The sequence below is a fragment of the Ambystoma mexicanum genome, chromosome 1q (assembly GCF_040938575.1).
Source record: "Ambystoma mexicanum isolate Mex_15411 chromosome 1q, UKY_AmexF1_1, whole genome shotgun sequence".
NCBI lineage: Eukaryota > Metazoa > Chordata > Amphibia > Caudata > Ambystomatidae > Ambystoma > Ambystoma mexicanum.
The window spans coordinates 95,666,954-95,690,621 of NC_090922.1; positions in this window are offsets into that span (position 1 = coordinate 95,666,954).

Consider the following 23,668-nt stretch of genomic DNA (forward strand, 5'->3'; position numbering starts at 1 on the left):
CAACACATGAGAATGGCATGCATCCTGGTCTCAGTGGTGCACGGTGGGGGACGAAATGATAGATAATGGCAATATTTGTATTCTGTTTCTTTTAGACCTATCAGAAGCATTGAATATCATCACGCCATCAAACATCATGTAATTGCACAAAGCAGAACAGGATCATTACCAGACAGACATGAAGTCAAACCAAAGAAAGGTTTATTAGGGACAGGGTGGTTCCTACCATGACAGACTCTGTGACAATATGCAGGGTGGCATCTGCTACGGTTTAACAATAAGTCTCTGAGCTTCTAAACCTTATGCTGTGTGCTCTTTCCTGATGTTTTGGCAACTCTTAGTGACGTACATTCTAAGGGTAACAGCAGAAGCTGGGCTTGGCAATGACGACACAAGCCCCAGAGGTTCCACCAGGAGGCTGCCAATCAACGCTTCTAAACAGGCTTGATCAGTGTATCCTCAACCCCTCCCTCTTACAGAATCCTAATCCTCATCCCAACACTTCCTCTTTTCTGACCTTATTTCTCTTTGTTGCACCTGCTGGAAGGCCCACCAAGTGGGCTTTGACTACTTACAGGAGCAATGTATCTGTAAATATCTTAAGCCTGTAAATATGCTTAATATGATATATGCCAAACCTATGTTATCTATTGTTGCCTGTGGGAACTCCTGTAGTGTATTTCCTGCTCTCCAGCGCTCAGATACCTACGGGTTCGGACCACTTTACATATGTTAAATAAATATATAAATAAATAAAGTGCTTGTACGTCCCCCATCATCAACACACGTCCAAGGGACTTAGGTTGAGTTCACTTCTCTCCAGCTCTTCGCTCAACATCCTCTACAATGCCTTCCTCTCTCTTAACCTTCTTTGTAAATATATTGTTTTTTTTGCCTCCGTTTGCACTTATGCATGATTTTCTCTATATATGTACATGTGCATCTACATTTTCTTCTATGTGCTTTTAAGTGCATACTTTCGTTAGGGAGACTTTTTCCCGAGGCACATCTCTGTGCAAAACACGAAGTACCATCTACAGAGAGCACTCCGTAAGCATACCAGTATTAGAATATTCCAAGCCAGGCCCTCCCGTTTGCTATGTTCGCACAGGGCTTGCGGGACACAGGATGCCTATGACGTCATCGCGTACGCGTGACGTTACGGTGCCCCGTTACCCGTGCAACAATTTATACAAATTGGAACTTAACAGAGCGAGGTACGCGCTGCAACTTCCCTGACACACTACAGCACTATGGTAAGTTTAGATGAGTGACTTGCTTTCCCCAAAGCTTTGATGACTGTAGGGCGTCTTGATGGCGTTTGGTACTTACACAAGCATACTATTCTATCTGCATAGAACTAGTCATGCAGTTCCGCGTCCGTGCTTTCCTGGCAACAGAAACTGCCCAGGTAATTATTAGCATTGGTAAGTCTGATTGTCATACACCTCACTATCTAAAAGGCATCACATTTTCTTTCTCTGCAGTTATGCCCATAGACATCACAGTCCAGGTAATTTATTATTCCATTAGATTGACAATACTGTAAATATAGTCAACCTATTAAGTAACATCCTTCATTGGGTACCTATTATTTCTCTTTTTCTTATATTTTGCATACAAACACCACCTGTTGTTTTATGTGTGATTTGTAACATGACATGATGTAGTGTCCAGCCCTGATGATGGAATAATTCTGAAATTCATTAGCCAAACTGACACATTGCTGGATTCATTTAGCCTCTTATGAGACATTAAAGAAACATTTGGGCTTTTTATGTATTGAAGACTCACTGACTCTTGATATGAAAAATAATTGAATGAACTCTGATCAAGCAACCTTTGTTTTGAACAAAGCAACGTTAATTGCAACTGTATCACAGAGCACACACAAGAGCACCCGGCCTACTGAGCGGCAACGCTCAGTTTCTGCAGTGTATATTTGTAATCCTTGTGCCATAGGATTTTTTTTCTCCTGGTCGCTCTGTTGAAAGGGAAATAATTATTGAACTTTGTTGATTAGTAATGTATTTTCTAAATTATAGTAATCAAGCGCTGCCCACCCTCAAAGCAACATTGGTGTCATAAATATCTTCATCTGCTTTGGTGGTCAAATAGCTCCTTGCTTCAATTTAATTTTGACTGCCCCCACTCCTTTCAAATGGCCAACGTCATATGTACTGCTGGTCCACAATGTGCTTGGTACTTGTGCCCAACCTTAGTCGAGGAAGGTCTGTATCTCTTTTGCTAGTAACATTCTCTGGGGTATTTCTCTGTTTTCCTCTTTATTTCTGCTTTCTCTCTTCCTCTCCCCTGCTGATTACCGACGGCTCCACGCATTGGCCACTTGGCTACCCTCTGAACTTGGGCCCAGGCTCATGCAATTCAGTTGCACCTTGCATTGCCTCCTGGCTCCCGTAGCACTTGTGGTCTATATCTGCAACCCGACAGTCCCTTCTCTCTGCCCTTATGAGCCACCCGATGGCTGCACTTCTTGATTTACCTACACTAAGCCACACGCTGGCTGCACTTTTGAGTTACCTGCACTCCTCAGTTTCCTTTTCCCTGCTCTTGTGCGATCTGAATGATACAGAGCCTAGTAAGATTGTTGTTTTGTCCTCCCTATGTTCCCCCTCCTTGTCTTGTCACGCATAGAAACACTTGTGTACAGGCGCATTATAAATGCCATATCATATCATATAATTTCCAATTTTTTGCCGATACGTGAAACTTATATTAAACACTATGTTGTTATCAGAATCATCATCTGTGAGCAAGTCTTCATCTGTCAAATCAGTCCATGTCCCTCATCAAGAGCTAGTACTGTCCTCCAATTTATTCCTCCTCATCAACTCATAAAATCACTGTGTCTTCTCTCACTATTTCTGTTTCTAGCTCTATTGTGATCACTTCATCCATGGGTACTTCGGGTCTGAATAGAAATTCAGTAGGTAGTCGTAATGTTCTACCCTGTATTCTCAGCAGCCATGCTAGCAGTATGTGCACTCCACAAAGGAACACTTCTAGGTCTAATGGCACACCCCTTTGTGTTTTCTGGCCATAAAATGCTGTTATAAATTCTTGTGCATTGGTGTCTAGTCAAATGGTCGACAGACAAATGGTCGACACAATTTGGTCGACAGGACAAATGATCAAATTTTTTTTAATTTATATATATGTTTTTTAGGTTTTTGTTTAGGGGAAAAAAGGGGTTTTTAGCAAAAAAAAGGGTTTGGGGGGAGCCCCCCCCCCAAAAAAAAAAATGTTAAAAAAAAAAAAAAAAAACTTTTGACCAGTTGACCTGTCGACCTTTTGGTGTCGACCATTTGTCCTGTCAACCAATTAGATTCGACCAAATGACCTACAACCTAGTGCATTTACATAATGAATCCCTGTAGCAAGAGCATATTATTCCTTGGTCAGTCAATGATATTGTCATGTTTGGTTTGCTCATCAAATCCTTTGTCAATACGTTAACTGGTGTCTTGCAGGAATATAATAGTGGCATGGAAAGGTTGTGTTCTCCTATGGTGATACTTAAGTTGTCAATAAAAGGAACTGTACTTGTTGCCCCAGATAAACCCTGTGTATTCATGACAATGCCTGACATTGGGTATTTTCCCTCTCTAACGCAGGACCGAGTTGCCCCTGTGTCTACTAGGAAAGAGAATGTTTTGTCACATATGGTCACTCCAACCCTTGGTTCCTCTTGTGGGTCTGGTGTAACTGATAGGATGGAACACATCAAGTCTCTCTGTGGGCTGTGCTATTGTCGAAATAAGTCCAGTCCTGTGCCAGTGAAAGTATTTCCTCCTAATACTGTCACACCCCCTATTCTAGGTGTTGGTGCTTGTGGCAATATGTTTGCGTTCCATGGTGTAACTGTATTCTGTTGTATGCATCCATGTCTGCTCTGCCTGCACTGGAATTTGCTGTGTTTGCATTGGTGCTGGCTGTGCTTGCATTGGTGCTTGTTGCATTTGTGTCGGCATTCCGTGTTGTGTGGATTGTATTTTTGATGCTTGTGTTGGATACTGTGTGTGATCTTGGGCATAATATTCAGGTGGCTCAGTACTATATAGTGTGGGCTATGTATTCCCCCCCTCTTGAAAGACTTCCCATCCACTGGTCAATGTTGCCCCTTCCATTGAGAATTTTGACAATTTCTTATGCACTAGTTTTGCTTCCTCCATCTTCCTCTCCTCCTCTTTCTTTTGTCCTTCTCCTGCTTTAATCGACAATGGTGAACAATAGTCAATTGAATTTCTGCCCATGGCTTCACCTCCATCCCCACAATCTTTTTCAATTGCCTTTGCACTGCATTGGGAAGCCCTTGGCATAATATATGATAACAATTGTTACATTATTGTCCCATGGTTCTATTGTTTCTAGTCTCCATATTTCCTGAATGTCCTGAATATACACTGTTGGATGTTCGACTGGTCTCGTTTTTCACGTGAATCTGCATATTGAACCCTAAGTGCCTTCCAGACATTAGCTTGACAATTATTAAGGGTGCTCTGTCATGGTCAGTGTTTTGTGCAGTCACTCCTGGATAGCCCGCCTGTGTTCAATGTCGTTTGACCTCTCCCCCAATATAACTGCAAGCACGCTTTTAATGTCCCCTACTGCTAACATCATCCCAGTTGTCATTCTAATTAATAAATCCATTTACCCACCCCCAACATCAGGGTTGGAAGCTTGCAAACCTCATTATTTTTATCCATTTGTGGCCATGGAATATACAGTGGCAGTCCTCCTCCTTTCTCTGATAAGGGGATCTGTGTAATCCCTGCTGCCTGTCCAAACACAGCCGCGCTCTTCGTCTTTGTCACCATACCTGTTGTATTAACTGTCTTCCGTCCCAGTAAACTTCTCAACCTATTTACATACTGTCTTTTGTCCTTTATGCTACTTGATCGCATTTTTGGGTGCTTAGGGTATTGTAGATGGGACTAGTGTGGCCTCTTCCTATCCACCTTCTTCTCTTTCTTCATCTTCAAACATAGTGTCACTTTCATCCCGTTCATCATCTTCCCTGTCTTCCAAGTCTAGCATTCCAATAGGGCTAAATCTATACATTCCACCCATTGTTTCTTCCAATACGCTCCTCCTCCTGCCGTGTGGAGAACCTTTCCTACTCTCCATCATGTTGTAAATACCCTACCTTCTGCTCCTGTGCAGGTGACTCACCCTTCGAATGGCCCTTTCTTCTCCTTTATCTGGAAGATTATGGTTCTCAAGAATTTCATCTACTTCCTTGCAGCATTTTTCTAAGCATCTTTCTAAGCTCCTTTCTCTTTCTCTCTGTTCACGTCTTTATTTATTTTTATTTATTTATCAGTTTCTTATAATGCGCCCAATAACATAAATGAGTTTGATTTCTAAGCGCGGATCCCGGATTCAAACCTCTGTTGCTCTGCATGGTCTTGCTTCCAAGACCGGCGCATTGCTACCCTGTGCTATCCTCCGTTTACCTTTGGTCCTTCTCCTTGTCTGGGAGCATACGTCCCCATATAATATCGTCAACTTCTCTTCTCTGTCTTTCTCTGCTTCTTTCTATTTCTCATTGCCTTTCTCTGTCCCTCTCTTCCTCCTTCGTCTTTTTCTTTCCCGTTCCTCATCTTTCCATCCCTCTCTTTCTCTCTTCTTCTCGTCTCCTTTCTCTTTCTCTATGTGCCTCTCACCTCTTTTCTCGTTCTTGCTCTTTTCATTTCTTTTTTCTTCTCTCTCTTCCTTCTCCTTTTTCTCTTTTTCTTTCTCTTTCGCTTATTTCTCGGTCTCTTTCTTTAAAATCGTCCATGCCCTTTCCATCTGGTTTGAGCATTATCTGTCCTACTACCCATTAATTCGGCTCCCTTTCCGTCTTGTATCTCTCACCCTGCCTGTCTCTCATTCTACAGATCTCCTCCTCGGCTTCTGTCTATTTTGCCTACAAAAATTGCAGTGCTTGTCAAATTATGCGTGTGTGGACACAGGTCTTTGTTTGTTTCTTTTCTCCCCTATTCATAATATCTTGACTGCTATACACTGAGGGTGCATATGTGGTGTTAGTATATCCTGCCTCTGCTTTTAATTCTCTTAATGGATATGCTCCTGCGCTATAAGGGATGGACCGGGCCTATGGGGAGGAGGAGGAGGAGCTGTGGTCATTGTGTCCCCCCGTCATGCTGATTAAGCATTCATTCATTTACGGGCGGTTCCTCATCTCCTCTCCATACACCTTCCACAATTCTAAAATGGCTAGTTTATTCTGCCACTTTTTACCTTTGTAGGCAGCATGTAAATATGTCATCATCTGTTGCAGCACTGATTTGGAGTGAGTGCCCTCCTGCGGCCAGGGCATGCACATTTTACCTGCACTGTCCCACACCCAATGGTCATGGTATTTGAGAATGTTGTCCTTATTCCGGGTTAATGCTTTACACAAATGAATAATGAGAGTAACCCCCATCATAATACACCACAGTTTACCTTACAGTATGCCATTACCAATATACTTACCCTATGCTTGTTTCAATTACCTTTCACCCCCTCTTTACTGCCCTTCTCAAATCCTTCCCCAACAATACTCTATCCTGTACGTCTCTTCACGAGACCATGCCTACCTCATTATCCAATACTCCCAAACAACACCACATCTGCCGTTTACCCCCCGGGCAGCACCAATTCACCGCTAACCCACCCAATCACACCCTTCATATACAAACCATAAATAGTCCTCCACAACATACACCAATATACACAAAAATCACTTTTCACACAACCTAAACTGCCCTATAACACAATGCTGGTACCAGCAATCACTACAAAAATAAATACACTTCAAATGCAATACAGCCGTCTTCCCAACTCCTGGTGATTTAATCTTCTCTCATCAATATTACCTCAAAATAAGGTGTTATATGCAATCTTCTGTGACCTTGTCTCAGGAAATCTCATCACCATTAATACCTCGTATGAGGTGTATTGCGTAGTCTTTTGTGACTTTGTCACAGGTATTCCATCATCATCAATCCTTTAGTTTACCACAATTCCCCCATTATAAAAACAATTTCCTCCCACATTTTCGTTTTGCCAGGCCGATGCTATACTTACTTTCCATCGATTAGTGGAGGGCCTTTGGTATCAAGTCTCCCCTCAATCACCAGCTGCCCTCTGCCTTATGGGGTGTCCCACAGGGATCAGACAGGAAGTTTCCCCAAGAGGACTCCTTGCGCCCTCTCTCTGTTCACACGTGATATCGCTCATCACAGGTCACCTCGTAGTTCTTTGTTCCACGGTGGGGAACACTTGACAATCCGACGACTCCTAGCCAACGATCACCTCTGCTACCATCTGTAACAATGGCTTGGAAAACCCACAATTATGCAGAGGGTGTGGAGCCAGTAAAACTTAGATTCATTGTTGGAAATAGTCCAAGTGAAAGGCAAAACCTGCTTTATTAACAAACCACCATAAAACAAGGACAGCATACAAGCAATAGAGTCGCAGCTCTCAAAGGTCCTCATATAAAACAACAGATTATAAACCTGACTTTCGTCATTACTGAAGTCATACTACTATCTTTGTTACAAAAACCTATGGGCTAAGGGGATTGGTTACGGGAATTGATTATATATATATTATATACGGGTTAGTCTTCTAATTGGATATTACATATCTGATGGCTCCACCTGAGACCACCTCTAAATTGATAATAGTGAATGCATGTAATCTCTAAAATACATGATTGGTTGGCACAACATATACTGGGCGGCTTAACATTGATGGTCCTAATTGGTTGCCATTTCACTGACCATCCTTGGGCAGCCTACAATGTCGTTAACACATGAGCCAGAATGGAAATAGGGGGAGAGAGGTCTGAAAATTGCTTAACTTTCAATTAAAAAATATACTATCCCTTATTCCTAGGCCATGAGACAGAGCCACTTCTTTGTAGTTAACCTGATAAGGCACCACTTGTCACGGAATATGCGTGAGGAGTAGGGAAGGTATCCTATCTGTGTCCAGGGCTAATGAATAGACGTTGTTCTTCAAGCTGGGTCACATGTGATGAGACCACGGTTGGAATTATTTCGCCCTACGTTCATGGGGATTTTAGCTAATTTTGATATGAGTGTCATGCTTTTCACCACCACTAGTGACTTGCTTGATCTGTTACCTATGAAGTATTAAGCTTGTAATTATTTTGCACCTGGCCTTCAAAGACTATTTCTTCTTCAATTAATCTCTGGAAAATATGTCTTGTGCCTTGTGAATTATTATCTCCTGTTATCTCTGAGCAGTCCGGACCCTCCTTAATTTCTCTGTAACCTTGACTTGGGTTGCATAGCTAGTGCCTGTGCCCTGCACGGGTCTGTATTTCAGTGAATTCAGCAGTTTGAGTTTTTGTGGTGCCCCGAGGACTTTCATTCACATAAAAGCATGTTGCCGCTTCCATTTTGGAAAAGATGGCTGCCCATTACTGTTGCGTTTCTATGTTAGTGAGCTATATATGTGTGTAGTTTGTGTTACATTCAGCTTATACATTGCCTATGTTAATATTCTCTATGTCTAAATGGATGCAATCGATATTCTTTGTGTAGAAATGCATATTTGACCCAGTGTTCATTTTGCTTAGTGGCGAGTGCATATTTGCTTCATGTCTATTGCATGCACGTGTGCATTAGGTCCATTTCCTGCTGTAGCGGCCTGGGATAAGGGTTATGTGGTCGCATTAGTGAGTAACATTTTTCAACTGTGCGATATTGGGGTGGGGAGGGTGGTAGCTATGGATGACGTATTCATCTGCCTGTCAACAGCGGTTTAAGGTAAGCAGTAAAGATGGTGTGGGGAAGGCGATTAGGGCTGGATGGGTATGACGCCTCTAAACCAAAAAAGAACAAAAAAGGCAATGCTGGCATTTTACTGCCAGCTTTTCCAAGTAGATATTTTCACACACAGAACCTTGGAAATGAGTGTTCCTATGCAGCGTCTGGATGGAGAACAATGCCACATTTCCATCCTAGGTGTTGTATAAAGCTGAAAACTGCTACAACCAGTTTCCTGGACGCAGTCTGGATCTGGTGCTACAAAACGCCTAATCCGCCTAAGAGCACACAGGTCCCTTCTTTGTGCATCACAGATCTCCCTCTGACCAAGGAGCTGCAGAACACCCCTTTAGACTTGAATTATTAGATTCTCCAAATTTGAGGATTGATTGTGCCCATGAAAGAGCGTAAGAGCCTTTTGAGCAACGTGCTGCCCCATCACACACCCTTCCAAGCATACTTACTATAGTGCTGGACGGTCACTGAAAAATCCCCCAAAGGCACTGGGACACTTATGTGAACACCCAGCCTTTCCTTCCGTTGGCTGGCCTTGTTAGGCTTTTTCTTTAGGATCTGGGGCAGATTGTGGGAGCCAGCAGTTCTAAGTAATGCTGCTTAGGCACCACACCACCCAGGAGCTGGGTGCTGTGCATGAGATAGAATGAGAAGGATGCTGCAGTACTCTTGGCCCATCACTGGTAGACATGGTCAAAGGCTCAAGGCATAGAATATTCCACTGTTGGGTGGGATGGTCAGTTCTCCAGAAAAGCAACATACTGGTCTGTTTCCCTCCGACAATTAGTGAAATACAACGAAATAAAACAGGAAGAAGCAGCTAGGTGGGTGCCGGCCCCTCCTTGCCAATGGCACTGGTGTGTTGATGAGTGCAGTGGCATCAGCAGTGCATGCAACACAGAGAAGCTCTGCTGATGTGTTACGTAATCTGAAGGAGGCCTAGTTGATCCCAAAAATGTTTCATTTGAGAAATACTTTTTAATTACATCATAAAATCCTGTAATATGGGATAATATTCTCCCTCCAGATAAAGGGTTGCACAGTTTTCATCACATGCAATAAATATCAATGCTTAGCTAGATCTACTTGTGTTTTTATAAAAAAATAGCTTCCCTACTCACACAACAAATGCTAGAAAAATTATTATATATAGCAAAATAATGATGAAGAAAGAGAACCAGAAGTTGATAAGGACTTCGGAAAAATGCAGTATTCAAACCCCTGATGTCAGACTTTAAAGGCTCTGCCGGTCGGGAAACGCCTCATTTATTTAAAGGCACGTGGCGGAGTGCAACCCTGTGCTGAAATCCTTAAAGGGGCAGCACCACACTCCTCCTTTTTCATGAGGACAAACAATGAACAATTTAACAATGTTAATACTAAACACAACAACCACAGCAAACCAGATCACAAGTTGACCCCTTTAATGACAGCCACCCGGGTCCCCTTGCCATTATCATCCAGCACTGAGGCCTTTCGGATTCACAGGTCCAATACATAGTCACTGAGGCGAACAGGTTTCCCTCACCCTGTCCTCAGGGGGTACCTCCTGCTCACCGCCTGGATAGGGGATCCCTCGGCGGCCATCACGCTGACTGGAGAGCAGGGAAGAGGGGCCACACCCCAACCCTCATCTGGAACCTCCATGATGTCCGTGTCCGGGGGCACCTCTGCCCGAGGTTCCCCCAGTCTTTTAAAGAAACATACATTTCTGGTGGTAGATGCCTTGCCATCACAGGCTGTTACCATGGACCCTTTGACGGCCACTACGTCCAAGGGCTCAGGCTTGTAAGTTAGTGATAGCTTCCCATGTGGGTGCCTGTTTCTGATAAGCACCTCATCGCCAGGCATGAGTTGCTGAGGTCGGAGACCTCTCCTCAGGTTTTCCTGTTCAGTCCGTACCCTGTGGTCACGTTCCACCTGTTGATCGTCGATGACTGCAAGCTCCTTCTCACCGACCTCGGGTATCAGTCCTCTCAGGCATCGTTTGAATAGGTCTTCCCCTGGTGGTGGTTCAGTAAACACAGAGAAACTGGTACAGCGCCCTTTCCAGGCACCAGCCTTGCCCCTGCGCGATGCGGAACACTTAGTTTAGGGTTCGCACCAGCCTCTCCGCCTCCCCGTTTGCCCTGGGCCACAGCGGGGTGATCCTCCTGTGCTGAACCCCATAGTCCTTCATCAGAGCCGCAAACCTTTTACCCTGAAATGGCGCCCCATTGTCCGACCACAGAATCTTGGGGAGTCCTTGAGCCGTGAAGACCTTTTCCATGGCCACCACCACAACACTCAAAGGCCACCGACTCAAAGAATTTGACCTCTGGGTACCGGGACCATTTGTCTACCACCACCAGGAAGTGGGTGCCCTGTGTCGTGGAGCCAAAGTCTGCATGTACCACTTCCCATGGTTGCATGCCTCGGGGCATAGCTTCGATGGTAGGCTCCCTCTGCGTGGGAGATGCCGCCTGGCACCATACACACGACGCCACAAACTCCTCCACGCATTTCTCCAGCGTCTGGAACCACACTTTCAGGCTCAGACAGGCTTTCGTCTTGGCATCCCCTTGATGACCTTGCTGAGGCAACCGAATAACCTCTTGGACCTTCACCTGAGGGACTACGATCCGGTCACCCCTGAGTAGGAGGCCAGACCCGGAAAATGACAGTTCATCCCTCACCTTCCACAATTGTTCAAGCGTAACCTTCGCCTCCTGCGTTCGCAATGCCAGGGACTCCAGCACCATCCTCCAGGATCCCTGCTGCATCGCCGATTTCAGGATGCAAAAGCACTTGTCCTGGGCCACAGCCAGCTCCAGGTCCTCTAAGGGCAGGGAGTTGGGAGTTGCCGCCTCCACCACCAACCGAACATGAGCGTCCGCTTCCTCTGCACAGACATTCGCCCTGCCCTCAGGGTCCTCTCTGGGGTGGTGAGACAGATAGTCAGCCGCATTGTTGGTGCCTGGCCAATAGACTAGCAAGACACCATACTCGAGAAGCTCCAGCATCCACCATTCAATCCTCGCCGGTGGTTTCGAGCACAAGCCCGCCAAGATGGGCAGCAAAGGCTTGTGGTCGGTCACCACCGTCACAGGTCAGCCCAGAATATACAGCCAAAAGTTCCTGAAACGCCATAGAACAGCCAAAGCCTCCCGCTCGATCTGGGAGTATAACTGCTCAGTCTCAGATAGCGCCTTGCTGGCATCCGCCACTGGCCTGACACTTGAATCTGCACCAACCTGTGTCAACATTGCCCCCAGACCAAACGGGCTGGCGTCCACTACAATCTCCGACTGGAGGGCGGGATCGAAGAATGCCATGGTGTCTTCTGCTGCGAGGGCGCTTTTGATGTCCTCAAAGGCGGCTTGTTCTAGCGGCCCCCACTGCCATGCAGTCTCCTTCTTCGTGAGGGCTCACAATGGCTCCGACTGAGAGGCCAAGTTCTTTATGAAGTGGCTACAGTACGTCACCATGCCCAAGATACTCTGCACTTCTGACACGTTCTCTGGTGGGTGACCCACCTTGATATCTTTGACCTTGCGGGGGTCAGGTGACACACCTCCCTCCTTGAAGATGAACCCGAAGAATTCGATTGCAGGCTTCAGGAATTCACATGTTTCACGGTGTAGCGTCAGGCCAAGGGACTGAAGTCGTTCAAAAGTCTTGGCAAGTTTGTGCAGATGTTCTGGTTCTGATTTTGCAAACACCAGGATGTCGTCGCTTATGTTCAGAATGCCATCTAGGTCTGCCAGGGCACCACGAATAATGTTCTGAAACACCTCTGCTGCAGAGGACACCCCGAAACTCAGTCGCTTGTATCGATAAAGCCCTCAGTGAGTGGTGAAGGTTGTGATGTATCGAGATTCTGGGTGTAGTACAACCTGATGGTACCCGATCCTAAGGTCCAATTTTGAAAAGAACCAGGCTCCCTGCAGCTTGGTGATAATATCATCTATGGTAGGTGTTAAATGCTGCTTTCTTTTAATAGACTTGTTGGGGAGCCGCATGTCAACACAGATCCTCACTGAGTTTGGTTGTTTCGGCTTTCTTGCCATGACAATGGGGGATACCGACGGGGTAGGGCCTTCAACCTTCTCGATGTCAAGATTGACAAGATTGTCCAGTTAATTATTCACCAACTCCCGCAAGTGGAAAGGCACCCGGCGGTGTTTGAGAGCGATGGGTTGCACTGATTCATCAATATGCAGTCTCACCGGATCTCCTGCCATCTGCCCAATCCCTTGGAATAAACGGGAGTACTTTTCCAGCAATGTTTGAATATCTTCCACGTACACTGAGTACGCAAAACTCACAATCCCTAGGGCTTCAGCCCCTGCGCAGCTCAACAACGTGTTGGTGCTTACAGGTGTCACATAGAAGCGAGCCCTAATTTTTGAACCACCATGCCGGACGTCTGCCACAAACGCACTATCAAGGGGAAATGGCTGGGATCCCCCAAATGTGAAGATGCAGGCTTTGGGAACAGTCAGTAGGGGAGGGCACTCCATGACATCGTAGTGTTCTCTAGCCATCACGTTGACAGAGGCCCCAGTGTCCACTAGCACCGGGAACAATGATTTGTTCACTGTGACAATGCACCGCGGTTGCTGTCTGTTCTTCAATTTGAGGGCCTCAACGCTGGATACAAAGAAAATGTTCTCCTCTTCCTCCTCTTGTTCCTCTTCTAGTTGTGCACCTTCATCACCCTGGTCGACCTGGGTTACATTGGGCGTGGGCGTGATTGCCGGAAATAGCCAGACCGAACAGGACCCCTCTGCACTATCACCGGTAAAGAGGCCCTGCACATTCGGGAGTAGTGGTCAGCTAGACCAAATTGACAACACGCTTTCCCCTCCGCGGGGCACTATGCAGGGTGGGTCAGGTCATACCCGCACTTTAGGCACGCCTGCCCTGGCTTTCCACGCCTGTCACAGAAATTGCCTGCCAGCCTCCTGGCACCCCTGCCACATCGGCCCACAGCACACACCTCTTCTGCCTAGGCTGGGTGCACTCCTGCCTCCATCCTGGATGCTCGCACCTCAGACACCTCTTGGCACCGACCCAGTTCAAGGATACAAGGCAAGGTGATCCCAGGATCCCGCAGCACCTGTCTGCGTAGCTTCCCCGACGAGCTTCCTTGGATCGGCTGATTTCTGACCATTGCATCGGGATTGTCCCAGGCAGAGGCCACCGAGAGCCACCGGAGACGGCCATAGAAGGTGTCAAGAGTTTCATTATCTTTCTGACGGGTGGAAAGCATCACAAAGCGTTCATAGTCTGCATTCGTCAAAGGCAGGAAGTAGTCCTGAAGAGCTGTCTTTGCTGCGCCATAGGAACCATCTGTTGGTTGAAGAGACTCAAAAATGTCATGGACCGCAGGCCCCGCAGAGTACAGTAGGGTCGCCAGTTTGCTGTCCTTATTGGTCTCCATGGTAGCCATGAAATACATGTCGAGGCGATCAATCCTCCGCTTCCAGCTAGGCCCCAGGCTGAATGGGGGACCATAGACATCAAACTCAGGGATTGGCTGCGGCGCCCCTGGTGGTCTCATCTGGGCCATAGCTTGAGGCACAGGTTGGGGCACAGGTGGTGGCTGGACCTGGGGCAGTGGCTGGGCAACTGGTTGGGCCCCGGCTTGATCAGGCTGATTACTCATGGGTCAAGCGCACGAGAACCCCACCTTGGATGATTATGGGGCCACAACTCACCGAGACAGTCTGTTACCAGATGAAAAACAGTTGCAGGCGTCTTGATCTTCTAATTCACCACCAGTCCAAACATGGTTCAGGGTATGCCCATATAGCAGTCCCAAACACATAGCCAGTATGAAGCAGTAGAGATCACAGGCCAAAAATAGGAAGTGTTCAAAAATTGAGCTAGGGAGGCCTAGGGGACCAACAGAGAAACAGCAGGCCACCCCCAGCACCTCACTTCAACTCGACGAAAATGCCCATCAAAATCGAAAATTTCCACATCTGATGTGCTGTGTCTGCATACACAGCTATCCGCTGTTAATATTTCCAAACATTAGGCCTGGGTGGCCTGTAGGAACCCTCCTGGAGTGGCATGACCCCCCTAGGCCTTATTCATCAAAATGCATACCAGCCGCGTGGTCCACACCCTCTCTGTGGCATAGAACGAGACGTTCCAACATCTCATTCGAAGTGAAAAATTATTTTCAAACATCACCGCCGGGCCCGGGCGTGACTCCGGTCTCGTTGCCACTGTTGTGGGGCACTGTGAGGCTCTGTGATGTTCTGTGAGCCCCCTCCCTCCACAGACTCACTCCGGACATGTCTGTATCGTTCGGGCTCCCCGGTCACTCTGCCGGACGGGAAACACCCCCTTTATTTAAAGGCACGCAGCAGAGTGCAATGTCACTCCGCCGCGTGCTGAAATCCTTAAAGGGGCAGCACCACATAGGTGGTTGTAGTTTTCTGTGTCTAGGGTCTCTGGCGAGATTCAGACAATCCACGGTCAGGCTTGTTGGGTCACCAGGTGACTGTTAGATGACAAGGCACTCATGGTTCATCGGGGATAGTTAGGTGGGACATCACTGAGTTCACAGGATGCGGGTGAGTCCTTGGAGTGAGAGATGAGGCTATGCCTGGCCTATGGAGCCATATATTGGGGAAGGGCAGGGCACAGACCAATGGCAGTATTTAATGGTCGATATCCTGTGGGATGATGCAGATGACAGAGGTGGACCAGGAATCATCAGTCCACCCCTTTGTTGGGTCTTGGTTAGTTTGTAGGTGTAAAGTTGCCTTCTTGGGTCAGGGGCGTTGTGGCATCACAGCCCAGGTGTCCACACATCTCTCACGCTGATGTGTCAGATGCTGCTTGGTTTTGGTCCAGTCAGAGCTGGGTGTTTCGAATCTCAGATAGCCCCATCTCTCCATGGTATTAAACCTGATGACAGCCAGTCTCAAGTCGGATGATGAAGCCTTAGTAGATAATCCTGCTTGGGATGACATTTACACTGGAAGTTGTTATGTAAAAAGTCCATAAAGTTCTTCAGCGCTTTGCAGTCAGGGTACTCTGCGTGTTCTTATGCAGCACGTGATATGATATGATGTTTTATTTATATTGCATCCATACACTGTGTTACAGAGCACGATGAGGCAAGGGAAGGGTACAAGGGAGGACAAAACAACAATCTTACTAGGCCCAGTGACATTGAGAACGCGCAAGTGCAGCGGAGAGGGAAGGGGGCAAAGAGCAAGGGGAAGGGAGGAGTGGAAAGTGCTGAACACGTGAACAAAAACACAACAGTAAGTGCAGCCAGTAGGTGGCAAGTGTAAGAGATAAGTGCTGATAACGAGTGTCAATAAGTGCAGGTGAGGAGACAATAGGGTTGCATATACAGACCCAGGTTCAAGGGTTGCCTGGAGGCAGTGCAGGTAAGCAGGAGGGTGGGCATGGATCTGGGCCCGAGTTCAGAGGGTCGCCAGAAGCCCAGTGTGGAGACGGACAGAGATTGGCAGGGTAGAGGAAGAGAGAAGGCAGAAGCAAAGAGCAAGGTCTTGACTTTTTTCTGGAACTGAAGATGGTTCACCTCAAGTTTCAAAGAGGCAGGGAGGCTGTTCCAGAGGCAGGACCCAGCCAAGGAAAGAGATTATTATTATTATTATTATTATTATTATTATTATTATTATTATTATTATTATTATCTACCACCAACTCGTTGCTTGGAGAAGCGACTGACCCTGAGGGAGTTGGAGGTGGAGGAGCGAAGAGCTCGCGTAGGAAGGTATTTCCGAAGGAAGAGTTGAAGGTATTGCGTACCCAGACCCTAGAAGGCCTTGTGGACAATGCAGAGGGTCTTAAACCTAATCCTGGCAGCCACTGGGAGCCAATGAAGAGGTTTCAGGGCTGGAGAGATGTGATCCCTGGGCTTGAGGCCAAGGACAAGTCTCGCAGTCCTGTTCTGGATGAGTTGCAGAGGGCGGAGAGTAGTGGCAGGCAGATTTAGAAAGAGGCCGTTGCAATAGTCCAGCCTAGATAGAACCAGAGCTGTGGAGATAGTGAGCTTCTGGGGGAAGGAGAGGAAAGGGAGAATACTCCTGAAGAGGTGCAGTTGGTAGTTTAATTTCTTAGAGACTTCAGAGATGTGTGGAGAGAAGGAAAGCGTGGAATCAAAGATGACCCCTAGGTTTTTAGCCTTGGAGGTGGGAGCAGGGAGAGGGCCAATGGAGGCCAGCCAGAGAGTGACAGGAAAGGAAGGTGCAGGAGTGCTGATGAGGAGGATCTCAGTCTTACTGGCATTTAGGCCGAGGTCGCCTCAGCATCTCACTTCATCCCAGCATCTCATGTCCAAGTCTTCTTCTTAGCATGGCTTCTTCCCAAAACCTTTTCTTCCCAGAACTTCTCTTGTATCTGGTATCTTGTATCTTCAAAGGGCGTGTGCAAAGCCTCCAGTACTTAGCCGTAAACAAGGCAGAGATGGCAGTATCAGTGCCCTATCAGAGTTGTGCAGTCATTCAAACACACACGATGCTGGCCAACCTGTGCTGGCTTTCCTATGTAGGATTTCACTGCTGCACAAGCACCAGGCATGCATATTTCAAAGAGAAAGCGAGATAGCGACAAACACTCTAGCATATCTTCTTGTGGCCGGTTTTGCAACAGGTAGCCTAAGTTTGTGATGATGTAAACCTGCATCCCTTGCTTCAAGCAGGTCTTCATAGGAAACAATGCCTACTTACTGGATGCACAGGTGACAGAAAAGTATCCCCCTCAGTGACCCTAAAAAACTAGAAATGATGACATCAACCAGAAAAGTATCCCCCTCAGTGACCCTAAAAAACTAGAAATGATATCAACCAGGCACACACACACATCTGGCCAGGAACAGTTAGCCGTCTAGAGAAAACTGGGTACATGGTTCAACCCCGAAGCACGGAAGCCTATGATGTTTTGTGGTGCACTTTTGCAGAACTGAAGAGTGATGAATGGAAGGCTGAAAATGTCTGGGATGATTGTGGGGTCGTGCAGAAGGGATGTGACCTATCAGTCCGTCCTGCAATGGGGTACACAAAGCCTGATTTGCATATGACTTTCCACTTCGGTAATGGCATAGCGAGCTGAAAAACAAGGGTTTGAACTTTTGCCCAGATTCATTCCTTTGATTATGATTCGTTCAAAACCTGCCCTGCCTCACCCGCCGATTTTGCAAAAGTCACACGGAGTGGGACAGGTATGGCCAAATGCGGGTCTGAGCTTACTGTGCCAAGGGTCCAGAGCTACAGCTCACTGATGACGCCCAATTCGGACACCACATGTCTGTGGTTGCTTGTGGTCTTGTGAGAAAGGGAGGCGACCTTGCACATAGGCGGGACTGCCCAAAGCCTGCTTAGCAGACCGTCTTACCCTTCTGTACCAGTAGTGGGCTGGGGGGGGGAGGGTGTTGAAAAGGGTTGAGTTTGAGGGTTTCCCAGAGCAAAGCCAGTGATTGTGACTCCTGCAAAAACCTCTAGCCATCACTCTTCAGTTTTTCTAAGGGTGCACATCAGGAATTTCCAAGCTGCTTGGCTCTTGTGGTCAAAATCCGATAACATGGTGGCCTTGCGGGATATAAAGATAAATGGCAGCTGCTTCCTAGATTAGGACATTCAGTCTCACAGCTCTGCGGCTGTGAGCCATGAAGGCTTGCCTTGGTACGTCACCAGGCCGGCCTGTTGTGCTTCAGCTGCCGCCAGGATTCTCATTCTGCAGCTCTACTGGAGGCTACCATAAAACCTATCATTCTCTATATTGTTCAACCAAGGAGACTCTCGGTTGAGATTGGTGAGCAAAACGCAGAACACAGAAGTTACATTATTTGACAGTGTTTTATTATGTGTCATTTTTGCTGAAGTGGAAATGTGTGATAAAATTTATCGTCGATAAAGGTTATATTTTTCTAGTAATCTTCTATGCAACGCTGTATTCGCTGGGACTGCCTATGTATGCCATGCTATTAGCTATGCCCGCCTAACCATCTTCTACAGCCTGAAGGTTCAGCCCTGCTACCAAAAGTAGAGCGAAGTGCGCTTGTAAACCCCATGTTTGGTCATGGAGTCTGGGTTGCATATGCCTAAGGAGGACCACAATTAGACAAACCCAAATGACATACTTCTCTTGTGCACTTAACACTCTGAAAATCTGTTGAACAGTGATACATATAATGAAGAGCTATACAGGTTGATTTAAAGATATGCTAGTGAAGCATCTGTGTCATGGATCCTCCACTCGGCGCGTGACGAGCAGGTGTTTGGCCACATTTTCCGACCATGATCATCCATCACACGGATCAATACGGCTCCTCCGGAGTTTTATTAATGGCCCTGTCCTTGGCCCGGTGCTGGGTGCCAGGACTGTCCAGGATGATAGATCAGTAGGAACCCTCGGCTGCGATTCATCCTCCCCTGACCTTGTCTTTCTCCATTGTTGCTCGCTTAAGAGTTATGAATGGGAGACATGATAATTTGATATTGATCGCTTCGCCGGGTTGGAAAATGGAGTGCGCCGTTGATGTTAGGATGAGAACACTGCGGGCAGAGGTCCAACTATGCTGGGCCGTGCAAGTGCATCAGGGAGCAGCAACATGCCACCGGGCAATTGGCTGCACCTCTGGACCCCCAAGTGACCATGTAACTGGCGCGTCCAGTCAGGCGTGTGATTTTATTTGAGCCATGTCATGAGTCAGCATTTTCCCTGTCAAAAAGCAGAGTCTTGTTTCTGTCTCTAGAGAAATAAGCAAAAATCAACTGTTAATGGCAGCTAGGCAACAAATACCTCAGTAATGGAACTAGAAGGAACTATGGGGGCCGTGATAAATAATGATGCATACATTCTGACTCCCATTAAATGTAATGCTCATCAAAACACCTAAACAAATAATTAAATGGTGACAAGAAAATGTGTGGAGTCACAAACAGAATACTTGTGCGCTATTTATCACTACTATATTCAGAAAAGGCGTCTCTAGCAGCAATTCCGTACCCACCAACCCATCCACAAAGGCTGGCAACAATTAACAATAGTATAATGAAAACGGGGGTAGGAATGCGCTTGACACTGTTAAACTAAAGTAAATCAACAGTCTTGCTGAATACAATGTTTTTAATAATAAAGCTTTCTTTGAAGAACAGCCGACACGTGTTTCGACACTTAGGTCGTTTTCAAGGCTGGTTAACACACATCGTAAATAAGAATAATATAGATGTTCAAAAAGATAACAAAGAAATAATCATTGAATACATAGCAGTAGAAAGATAATCGTTAAAATAAAGTACACATCGATATTCCAAAACGATAACGGAAATGCAAAAATAAAATAAAATAAAATGAATAAACATACCAGGAAAACATGCAGAGGGCGAGGTACAGCAGTTGTGGATCAGTAAAAACGGGGTGCTGGCTACAGTTAGTTTTAAGATGATATTTGAGTACCAACTGTAATACGTATGGATGATTTCTCATCTGAACATTGTCTATATCTTTTTCTAAATCGTTTCTTTTCTTGTTATCTTTGATTTCACTGTGTTTTTACTGATCCACAACTGCTGTACCTCGCCCTCTGCATGTTTTCCTGGTATGTTTATTCATTTTATTTTATTTTATTTTTGCATTTCCGTTATCGTTTTGGAATATCGATGTGTACTTTATTTTAAATAATTAAATGGTGTAGTGATTTTTGTATTTTAGTAGCCAATAATTCAGAACACGAGATAATGCTTTATTCACATGTTTCAAAACATTGTGAGCTTGTCTTTCTTGGGAAAAAGGTGGTTGCTTCCAACCAAGGACTCAACAGTCAGAAAGAACTGATGTCATGGATTAAGAAATTAAGATTAACTGCAAGTAATCAGGGCGGTAATCAAAACCAATTCGTGCAGAATCCCTTCAGCAATGAAGTGGTCTGACCAAGAGCAGTATAAAAAACCACAGCTCCAAAATAACAGACAAAAAAAATCAGGAGATGCCTACTGTGGCAGATAAAACCCAAAAAGGAAGGCCAAGTGGGGGCCATGCAAATGTTCTAAAAAAGACAGGTCCCTAGAGTGAACAAAAAATGCTGACATTCCTGCGGCCCATAACCTCTTAGCACGGTTGGGCACAAAAAACTGGGCTCGCCTCCAGGCCTGACCAACTGGCAGTCTAATTGACCTCTAAATGGCAGGGACACAGGGATTTTGACCCTGGCCACCAGAACTTAAATGACACAAGAAGCCTCTTCTCCCTTTCCTTCCCTAATATGCCCCTTGATGTGCTCTATTGATCAAATCCGTGGCAGAGTGGGGGACGCTGAGGATTTAGGTGATTTCATTTGTTGACTGTGTTTGGCGTTTGATGAAGGAGGTGGATTGTGGGACAGGGAGTGAATGGTGGAATGTTAGCTCTGATCTTGTTAATTTTCCTGTGGAAGAAGATCTCTAGCGTTAAGTGTCAAGTGCAGATCATTTTGTCTTCCTGTCATGCGGGGGTGGCTACTGAGAATATTTTGCACACTTAACTTGGAGATTCGTCAAGTCTGTTCCCTTTGTAAAATGTCTCCCTATTTCTACCTTTTTTGGTTTATCTTATGCCCACCTTGTTTTTGCTACGGACGATCCATATCCGGCCTTTGTGGTCTCAATTAGCCCCAGCTTTGCTTTGTTTTTAATTGTTGTTGCCTACTACCCGAAGAGCCAATTCAGGGATCAGGGAGCAAGCCACGGTAGCCAGAGCGTGGTTAAACCACCAAATTAATCTGAGGGGCGGTTGGGTAGTAGGTGAGTTGAGTCTCTGTGAAGGAAAGGGCGGCTCAGGCTACATGTTCTACGGATGGTTCGGGGGAGGGAAGGCATGGTGTGCGCACAGATTTTAAACCTGTAGTCTTCAGTCAATTCCTCAAGTCCCATTAGTGAGCTAGCATCACTCCAGTTACATGTGGCAGGCTAATTAATCATTTCTCAGGTGTACACGCCCATTTCGTGGCTAGGGCCTGATTCTAAATAGAAAAAGGTAAAGGTCTGCACCTCGCTTCCCCTTGTCATCCATAACACTCCCAAGCACCATCACAGCCCATGTGACCAGAAGTCTCTATGATGGCGCAGTCAGGTCTGCTCTAGGTGAATATAGTGTTTACATTTTTTTTTTGCCAGTGGAGAAAGACGATATGGGTCTACGTTTGCATATTCTTTTCTTTTAAAAGAGGCTCTGCCCCATCCTCATCCCCCCTTCCTTACCACACACTCCACTACCTGACACATTGTTCCTCTGTACGGGGAAAAAACGGGGCGACCCAAGTCGGCATTTTTACCACCGGCAAAAATAAAAAATGGCAATAAAGAGCCGGAACGATATGGTAAGGTTTGGACTCTGGGACTTGGTAAGGACTGGTGCTACAATAAAGTAATATTATGACCAATGTACCACCAGTATTGGGCCACCAGAGCAGTGCAATTTGTTTCCCTCAAAGTATCAAGTCTCACCCCATGCTAAGGTGTGCTCTTAAATATCACTCTGTTCCGAATACTTCGTCAGCTCTGAAGGCTTGAATCTTGTACCAGCCCTGAGCAAGGGGTGCGACCAGTGGTCGAAGTGTAGGAAAAGAAGAAATTGAACTATGTTCCCTGCTGGCTTGCCTCGCTCCTCACAAACCCCCATCACCACGCCCACTCCCACACGCAATGGAAATCCCCAAACAAACACACCTGTTGTTTAAGGGAATGTTCAGTGCAGTGCACTGAAGCGCAAGCTTCAACTTCTTCCTACACTTGTATTCCTACACTTGTATTTCAAAACAAAACCATTGCGGAACGGTTTCTTTGTTAAATAAAAGTATAGGAACAGTAAAACTTAAAAAGAAAAAGTAGAGGAGCACCGCTCCCACCCACTTCGACCACTGGGTGCAACACAATCTATGCTTTAGCACCCCAAGGAGGACATGCTCCCCAAGCCCTTATGTACTTCCTCTACTACACGCAGTGGTGGACAGGCCTATAGGGAACTGGAGGAGGTCATCTGTACTCCTGCCCTCTATATGGCAGAGTAGAAGCACAGAGCATCCCAGCCAAGGTTCTCTATATGGTAGAATGGACGAGCAACCAAGGCTTAAACTCTCAGGAAGTGATGTGGGCTGGTTCCTCAGTACAGTGTAGTCCCTAAGCCCCCCAAATGAATGTCCATACACTATGTTATGTCATAAGACAGTTCTTTATATAAATAAGGTTCAATATATACACACAATCAATAACACACTGTGTACTTTGGTAAATCTAACATGTCAAATTTATGCAATGTCTAGTTGGCACCACACTTAGTTATTGACTCCTTTAAAATGCACCAACTGCTGACAGTTCCAATGGTATACAAATCAAATAGTAATGTGAATCAACACCAGACATAGGAAGGAAGACAAATTAGGTTAAACAATGGCAGAATACTTGGTCCAGCTACCAAGATACAATTCTGTGTGAGGATCCCCCACCTGGGCAACCTGTAAATAAAGTGTATCAACAAGCCCAGTCGATATATGTTTTAAAGAGTCTTGTTTCCTGGTAAAATTTTCTACTACCCCAATGTACCGGAGTTTACCAGAGTTTCTTCGACGTTCGTCGACGTATCCCTTGAGGGTGGACTCCCTTTAAATCAGGAGCCACAGGGCGTCAAGCAGCACAGCGTCAAGTTTCCCCGCTTCTGGGCAACATGACTCGACTGGCTTCCAGTGGTTAAGGAAATCCTGAGAAGCCTGGTCATCTGCAAGGGACTTCGACAGCCACGATGTCCAGGTGCTTTATTTCAGGTTTCTCGGCGGACCCCGTCCCCAGTCGACAGTCTTTCGGGACTGGCTTCCAGGGTGCCTCCATGAAGGTCAG